The sequence below is a fragment of the Ursus arctos genome, unplaced genomic scaffold (assembly GCF_023065955.2).
Source record: "Ursus arctos isolate Adak ecotype North America unplaced genomic scaffold, UrsArc2.0 scaffold_12, whole genome shotgun sequence".
Lineage (NCBI taxonomy): Eukaryota > Metazoa > Chordata > Mammalia > Carnivora > Ursidae > Ursus > Ursus arctos.
This window is the reverse complement of record NW_026622786.1, coordinates 35,350,644-35,359,437: the sequence shown is the minus strand read 5'-3', so window position 1 is coordinate 35,359,437 and position 8,794 is coordinate 35,350,644. Positions and strand designations below refer to the sequence as shown.

Here is an 8,794-nt window from a genome sequence, read left to right as displayed (position 1 = left end):
ACATACGCAAACAAGAAAGAATGCAGTCAGAGGGAGAGAGGTTCTCTAAGGGGAGAATTCCATTTGAGACATGATCCAAAAAACAATAATAAGATTTCATTCTTTAGCATTTGTGGAAGTATATGCCATGTCAGTAATATGCTGAGGCCAAGTTAGAAAGCAATAATAAAAAAAAAAAAAGGATTAAAATGACCTTTTCAGAGTGAGAATTATCCATGTAAAAGTTAATGCCAAAAAAAAAAAAATTTGACAAGGCAGAAGTAATAAATTCACTTTCCCAGGAAACTATAGAAACGAAACTTTAGCACAGGGTAGCAGGCAACTGCACATTAAGGAACTGTTCTGTCTTCTGGGAAAACCACTAACAGAAAATATGAGCCTTTGGAAAAATAAAGGCAAAATAAGGAATTCATCTAGGTATCTGGCTTTCTTTCATTCTCCTTTGCTGTTTTAGAACTAAAAAGCCATCAAAAGCAGATTTTTTTTTCATTATGATATCATTGAAAATCTTTGCAATCTTTGCAAATGATTACTGTTATTCATGTATTTTCCCTTTTGCGATTCTTTATTTTTGAGTAGTAAATATGGCACAGCTTTATTCCGTTAATATGTAGCATCCTAAAGACTCAGCAGAGAAAATCCAGAAACAATAAAGACAATGAAAATTCATTATAACACAATATACATTCTCTGAATGACTTGTTTAATAAGGCTTTGCTTAAATAATTTTATCAATATGCTTGAAGTCACTCTACAAAATCAATTGCAAAGTCCATTTTTATTTTACCGAAATCCACACAAAGCTATATTAAACTTTTAATTTTAAGATAAACTATTTTGACCATTATTTGATCCTTAGATTTGGATAACTTATAGTGACAAAAAGCAGATCAGTGATAGACTTGGAAAGGGAGGAACATGAGAGACAGAAAGGAAGAATTACAAAAGTGAACAAAGAAATTTGGGGATTTTTAAGAAGCTTTTATTTATTTATTTATTTGAGAGCAAAAGAGAGTGCAAGAGCAGGGGGAAGGGGAGAGGGGAGGGAGAGGAGAGAGAGAATCTCAAGCAGACTCTGTGCTGAGCATGGAGCCCAGACAGGGCTCAATCTCAGGACCCTGAAATTATGACCTGAGCCAAAATGAAAAGTCAGACGCTTAACCAATGGAGTCACCCAGGTGCCCCAGAAATTTTGTGATTTGATGGATATATTCACTATCTTGATTTTGGTAATGGTTTCATGAGTTATACATACGTCAAAAATTATCAAATTGCACAATTTAAATATATGTAGTTTGTTATATGTCAGTTACACCTCAATAAAAGTGTAAGACAAAAGGCAATTGGTACTGGGTGTTTTAGATAATCACCGCTGTTTAGTAGACAACAGTTTGCAACCATTTGAAGACCCTTAGAAAACTTATCTCTAGTTAAAAATCAAAGAAGCTCAGATTTCAGATTGTTTTGGACGTAGTAACAGGACTATGATTTGATACTTACCTTTGGATAAGTATCATTTTAGGTACTCCATGTCTATATATTTGACATTTAAAATTCTTGTGTCTTTAATTAAAGAATATCAATTTATTCATTCAACATGTTACTATGTATCAGTCATTGTTCTTGGCATTGAACATAGGCTAGAGAACAAAATATTTCCTCATACCACACAATGTATATTCTGGAGACTCTTTGTCTCAGATGCTCCCTTTTTCAGTGTCTGTAAATTTGTGGCAAGGAGTGGGAAGTTAGATGATTTGAAAAGTTGATTTATATTGTTGTGAGGAACTGGGACATATCCATTGCCTACTTTTGTTTTAAATGCACAGCTATGGGCCTGAGCCACTCTACCTTGTTTCCTATTCTCTTGTTTCTCCAAATGGAATGAATATTGTGGCTCTTTTGTTTTCTTCCTAAAATCATACGGATTGTCTGAGATTCAGACCTATATTTATGCCTCACTGAAAAGAATGCACTTTACTCCAAGAACCCAGCCTTGGAGCTACAAGCAATAATTGATCGATACATTGGGTTATCTTCCTTTGGAGAAGGGAGAGCATATTTTCAGCTGTGTGGGTGGCTGTACTATGTTACCAGGGGCATTTTAAAAACTATTTAGGTGTGGGGGGTGCCTTGGTGGCTCAGGGGGCTAAGCATCCAACTCTTGGTTTTGGCTCAGGTCGTGATCTCAGGTCCGTGAGACTGAGTCCTGCACTGAGTCCATGCCTAGCATGGAGCCTACTTGGCATTCTCTCTCTCCTTCTGTCTCCCCACTTCCCTCTGCTCTTTAATTAAAAAAAAAAACCAAAACCACAACTGTATAAGTGGGAAGAGTGGTATGTGCAGACGCTGGGCACCAAAGATGTAACATGTAGAGAGCATCTTCTTGTCTGCTCACCATCTCCGAAAAACTACTCTTCCCTAATTTGCAGTCTATGTGCTTCTGGTCCCAATCCCAATTTCCAGAGGTGAGTAAATGACCCAAATCTTGCCAATTACAGTATTCCAATCTCATGATTACTGTGATTGATTTAAAGATGATCATGATATCCAGCCAGATTGGCTGGAACTCACCTTAGAATTTTTGCTAGAGCTATAAGGAAAGAAGAATGGTTTCTTTTTGCTAAGGTTGCTAACTCCGAGCGCAATATTAGCCCAGAATTGCTAAGGATCACATTTCCCACGACGTTTTCCTGTAAATGAAGCCAACAGACATAAGTAAGGCTAAGAGATGGATGGTGTCTTGATTACACTCATCGAAGTCCTGTATCCAGCCAAACCTCTAGGTACATGTCCTGCTGGACTTCCCGATTATATTAGCCGATCCTGAGTTTTGCTTACAACTATTTGAGGTTGGTTTTGTCATTTTTAATGGAAACAGACTTGACTAAAATGCTGAATATGAAAGGACAGAAATTTTTGACCGCTACAGGCAGAAACCAGGCAAATCAATAAAACTCTGGCTGGTTCATTTGGGAGATCCAGGGGCAGGTTCCATATTTTTCACAAAACAAGAACTGTAAAATTAGGCTTCACTAAGAACATACTGTCTTGATATCACTTGGAATCAAAGGTATTAAGCAATATGGCACCTACCTAGTTTTATAACCTTATCTATCACTCTAAACCAACAAAAGGAATCTGCATCAGCTAGTCAGTTTCATTCACTGTTCTATAAATCCACTCTGCATATTACCTGGATGTTCAGGCTCTGCTCATGTGATTTACCCTGCCTGGAATGCCTTTCCCTTTTCTTGCCATTCATTCATCAACAATCTAATTCAAGATCCATCTTTTCCATGAACCCTTCCCTAATCCTTCCATCTCATGTTAATCTCTTTCTACTAACACTGAACTATAATAACTACTTATTTCTTACACGATGGCTTTGCCATTATCTAACAGTATATGTATGTATCTTTTTTCCCCAGACTATAAACTGCCCCAAATTTAGCCAATATATTATTTTTGTATATAATCCTATGGTGTTTACCAGGCATAGCTCTTACACAGTAGGAACTCAATAAATGATTTGTTATTGACTGATTTAATCACATTTTCTTTCAGCACCAGTTTTTGAGTAACAACTAAAAACATCAAATTACTCAACCAAACTCAAGTGATCCTTCTTTGTTAAAAGTAACTGGTTTAAGTAAAGTAGATCCATCTGGACTAAGATCTACTCAACTGACTGCAGGTTGGCTTATTCAAATTAAGTCCACTGAGGTGCTAAAATGGACATTTAGAAGCATGCCTTTGCTTGATAGGAGCAGACTCTTCAAATGAACTTTGGTATTTGTCTACAGTGATGACCACCCTATTGGAAAAAGAGAACCCACTGCTTAGCCCCTTCTGGTATCTCTCTGATTAGTTGTCTCAGCTCATTTTGTAGCAAACAACTGGCCCCACTTACCGAGAACATCATCCAAAATTCAACTATTTGGCAATCTCAGTAGTCCAGGGAGGTTAACAGCTGAATCAACAAACATTCTAACTATCCTGCTACCAAATTTGAAGGTGGTTTGCTGCCAGAACTGGAAGGAAGCATGGGTTTAGTGCTCAAAACTGAAATTACTATGCTTAAAGAAATAGAAAGAATCCTGTACAGCATTTTTCATGTTTTTGTTAAAAGCAGACAAAGAACTAGCATGGAAAAAAAATTAATCTTACGCTTTAAAGCACGTGATGTTTTATCTTGGGACAACTCTGGAAAGAACTAAATGCACAGGTATGTTTACTTCACTGGTACAGCAAATTTAACTTGCCCAGAATAAGTAAAACGTTATGAAGCAAGGGAAAAAAAACTTCGAAGTGGTTTGAAGTGACATTTGTTCAAATGATCTTTAATTATGAACAGTCTCTTCAGTGCCAGTGGCAAATAACTTAGCATTTACAACAAAAAGAGTGCTTTGCTTTCACTGACTCTTATGAAGATCTGAGCTTCTGAACTAGAAGGTACTAGAAAGAAATATTGTCTTGTCCTGTCTTACTGGTGGTACAGATGACAATTTATGTGGTATGATTAATTTGAGGAGCATCAAGGTTTCTAATCACCCACAAATCTTTCCCTGCGAACTAAATGACACCCTAAATTCTATAATTCAAGATGCATTGCATTAGTTCCAGGTTTCTGTTTAGTGTTAAGATGTAAATATCAGGGGCGCCTAGATGGCTCAGTCGTTGAGCGTCTGCCTTCGGCTCGGGGCGTGATCCTGGTGTTGTGGGATCGAGCCCCTCATCAGGCTCCTCTGCTGGGAGCCTGCTTCTTCCTCTCCCATTCCCCCTGCTTGTGTTCCCTCTCTCTCTGGCTGTCTCTCTCTCCCTGTCAAATAAATAAATAAAATCTTAAAAAAAAAAAAAAAAGATGTAAATATCAATATCCTTGAAAGGGGATTCTATTGAAGTTAGCTGTTCTGCTAACCATTTATTGCTTGGAGTACAATATATTTATCAGGTCTTTAAAAACAGGAGACACTGCTTGTTGGAGATGGACAAGAACTCATGCTCAAAAGGGAAAGAACAGAGGAAGACCAGTGGCCATAGGAATGAAGTTATTTGGCTATTTTATAATTTTCTCTAAGGACTAAACTGATTCTAGACTTTTAAAGTATTAATTGATTTTTAATTTTTCATTTTATCAAACCTAATTAATTTTGATGTCTGAAAAAAAGACAAATAGAGACGGTGGAGGCTTTGACATAGTTGTAATTGAATACTGATTTCTTAAATATAAGTTCCTTGAAGTCAAGACCAAATCTAATTGGCCTCAGCATTTTTTTTTTTTTTAGTGATGAACATATAAGGGATATCTCAAAAAGATCTGTTGACAAGAAATAATTAGAACTGGATTCTCTAAAGAAGAGCCTAAATGGAAGAGATAATTCTATAGTTAGGTGGGCCTCTGGGTTCTAAGGATCAGACAATCAGACAATCACATCTACACGACTGCCAATCATATTGGGTAGAGAGAATGTCAGAGATCCCTGCCAGCATTAAAAAGCTTGTGATTACTGGTTTGGCAAATGAACTCTTTCCCTTTACAATTAAAAGAAAATTTAAAAAATAGTCTGCATTCATGTGGGGCCCTTCAAATTTGGAAGTTTCAGAAGTTCATCTTCACAGAAACAGATACATGTTTTATGAGTTTACCTTTCCTTCCTTTAAAGCTCCAACTAGCACCACTATCTAGAAAATTACAGAATGCCTGATCCGCAGGCATGGAACCTCACAGAGTATAGCATTTGAACAAGATACCCTCTCTACAGCAAAGCTACAAGAGTGGACCCCTGATATGACTCATTGGCCTTCACCCATTCTGCACTATTTAGAGGTATTCAGCCTTAAAATACTTTGGAACTGCCTTCTAAAGTTATAATAGAAGTGCCAACTTAAAGAAAACAATATGAAGGGAGTACCACCCTTTGCGATATAGTGTATTTTTTTAAGTCAGAGACCTGTATATGGTGCTTTTGTCTCTGATAGGAAGGATGCATGACTCTGGAAACCAAAGAATAGAAGTGGATGTGGTCCTATTTACCATCACTCCCAATGATGGTCCCAATATTTTGTACTTTCTTTCCCCACAACCTTGGACTCTTCAGGGCTAGATATCCTGTTACCCAAAGGATCTCTCTCTTGACAGGAGACACAACAAACATCCCACTAAACTAAACCGAGGGCTGTGAACAGGGCACTGTGGACTTTTTATGATGAGGTCTGAGCAAACAAAAAGGAAAGTCACCATTTTGGCATGGTTAACTGACCCTGAAAAACGAAAATTGGCAAGACTTCTTTACAAAAAAGGGCAGGAAGGGATACATGTGGAACTCATGTGATACACTGGACACCTTTGAGAACTCCCATCAAGCATTCATATTCTCAGTAATGAAGGTTAAGGTCATACCACCAGGTAAGCCACCAAGACCCACTGAGGTGATAGCTGAAGGTGAAAAGAATTTAAAATGGATAGTAAAGGAGGGAATGACGAGTACCAGTTGTGACCCCGAGAGTAATTAGATCAGCAGCACCCATAGTACATACCATTTACATAGATCAATTAGACCAAAAATAAATGAAGATATAGCAAAACCTAAACAACATAATAAAGAAGAACAAGTCATTATATACTATATATTAAACTTCACATTTAAAAATAAAAATATACCTCCTTGTCAAGTGTATATTGAAATGTATAATGAAATGTCAAGTGTATACTGAATCACAAAAAATGATCACAACAGAAAAAGAAAAGATTGATAAGTTCCAAAAAATAGAACAACATCCTCTGATAACAATGTGATAAAAGTAGGAATTATTAACAAAACCAAAACCAATAGTCTCTCCCACCTGGAAATTCTAAAACTCCTTTTTACAAAACTCTTGGGTGAAAAGGGAAATAACTGAAATTATAAAACTTCTAGAAGACAATGGCAATAAAAATACTTTATACCAGAATCTTTGAGATACATTTAAAGTAGTAAGCAGAGGGACAGTGATAGTTCTTAATAGTTTTAGGAATGAAAATAAAATAATGAAAATACATAAAATTAAATTCTTAACTAAAAAAAATATAAACCAAAAGAATCTCCAAGAAATATTAAAGATAAAAGGTGAAACTAATTATGTAAAGAAAAGAAAAACAGAAGATAATAAATAAAAATTTCAAAAAATTTTTGAGAAAATGGCACATGGGCAATAACCATTAAAACAAAAATTTAAAAATCATGAGACTATTTTGTGGATATGTATGGAAGTAAATTTGAAAATCCAGATGAAACAGATAATTTCCTAAGGACAATTTAACAAAGCTAACCCCATTAGAGATAGCTTAAAAAGGCTAATTTCTGTAGACGCAGTAAGAAAATTTGTCAAGGAACTGCCCCATAAAAAAGCATTAATTCCAGGAGGTTTTAGAGAGGAATTCCATCAAAGCCTCATAGATAAGATAGCCCCAATATTCCATAAATTACTCCATAGCACTAAAATTTAAGAAGACTTCCTAATTATTTTCATGAAGTAAGTATAATACTAATACCTAAACTTGACAAAGAAGTACCAAAAAGATTGAATATTATAGATCAATACCACTTATAAATATTGATGCAAAAGTACAAATACATATTAGTATGTATTGGTAAATATTGGTTCAGCCATTATGGAAAACAGTATGAAGTTTCCTCAAAAAAAATTAAAAATAGAACTACCATATGATCAAGCAATTCCACTTCTGGGTATTTATCTAAAGAAATAGAACACACTAACTTAAAAAGATGTATGCAGCCTTATGTTCATTGCAGCATAATTCACAATAAGCAAGATATGGAAACAATCTAAAAATAATCCATTTGATGGGTGGATGGATAAAGAAATGATATGAAACAGAGAAGATGGTGGCAGAGGAAGAGGACCCTAGGCTCGCCTTGTCCTGCAAATAGAACTAGATAACTATCGAATCCTCCTAAATACCCCAGAAATTGACCTGAAGACTGGCAGAACAAACTACACACTAAAGGTAGAGAAGAAGCCACATCAAAGAAGGTAGTAGAAAGTGCAGAGCGTGGTTTGGGAAAGAAGGGATTATGGCTGATGTGTTGGGGAGGGAGCTGCAGTTGTAGAGAGGGTGAGAGACTAGAACACAGGGGAAAATGAATCCCCATAGCAGTGGCTTGGAAAGTGAGAGGGGCCGAATTTTGTGAGTTCTTGCAACCAGCGGAGCTTAAAACCTGGAGTTTTAAAGGTCAGTGGGTATGGCTGAGAGAGACCTCAGAGGGCATTTCCCTGACCCTGGAGAGAAGGCAGGCAAACAACCTGTTGACATACAGCATGGAAACAGCAATCTGATGAGTGTCTGGGACATAGAGTGGGGAGGTTATTTGCTCATCTTGGAGCATGTCCCAAAGAGGTAGCATTCATGGAAAGACCCATGTGGGAACAAATGAACTGGCTAGGGCCATGTCCCTGCCCTGCACCTCAGTATAAGCACAGGGTGCCCTGAAGAAACCAGCACAGCCTAATACTCCCTAACTAATTTGCTTATACTAAGCCCTGTCACACTCTGCTCCAGTGGAGCTTCCCTCCCAGTCATGCTTCCCTCAGTCCCAACGGGCCTCTCCCCTTTAAGATCAGCCCAAACCCCTGATCACAGTGCATCTCCCAATGTGAGGGTTTGCAGAACATCAGTTCCAGTGGCAGTGGAAACAGGTCTCATTTCACAAACAGATTGGAGCATACCTGGTTAAAACATGCCACATTCAGGCCAGGGACCAAACACTGCTCACAAGAGACAAAGAGAGCC

The 8,794-nt window shown here is 37.2% G+C and overlaps 1 protein-coding gene across 1 annotated transcript in view; it reads right to left on the bottom strand.

The window, feature by feature from the left end:
* Nucleotides 1-8,794, bottom strand: part of COL24A1 (collagen type XXIV alpha 1 chain) — a 366,899-nt gene that overhangs the window by 235,371 nt on the left and 122,734 nt on the right. The gene's annotated exons all lie outside the window — the stretch shown is intronic.